This window comes from Chrysochloris asiatica, unplaced genomic scaffold, assembly GCF_000296735.1.
Source record: "Chrysochloris asiatica unplaced genomic scaffold, ChrAsi1.0 scaffold00038, whole genome shotgun sequence".
Lineage (NCBI taxonomy): Eukaryota > Metazoa > Chordata > Mammalia > Afrosoricida > Chrysochloridae > Chrysochloris > Chrysochloris asiatica.
The window spans coordinates 249947-250390 of NW_006408556.1; positions in this window are offsets into that span (position 1 = coordinate 249947).

Here is a 444-nt window from a genome sequence, read left to right on the forward strand (position 1 = left end):
ATGATATGGAAGAGGAACACTCAATGCATAGTTTACTTAGTTTTGGATGCCAATTGATTATATTGTCATGTTAGTAGACTATATGCCCAAATTGAATGTTCACTTTCAGAAATGATGCAAGCTTTCCATTAGCTTCTCAACTTTGACCTGGTGGACCATCATGGTTTGATATGATCTAAGATTAGTATACAGAGTTTTGTTTGTTTGTTTTCCCAGACTAAACATGCTATAAAAAAATAAAAATTATCAATAGACATTTTTCTGCATTAAATTATAAATACACCAGGTTTGTAATTTTTTTTTTATTTTCCCTAGCAAAGTCTGTTTTTTTTTAAAATGTTTTATTGTGAATTATATGATCGTTTACATGAGAGAACTTTAGCTTTACATTCATTCCATCATACATCATCTCATTGCCATGGTTCCAACCCTCTCCATGCATCA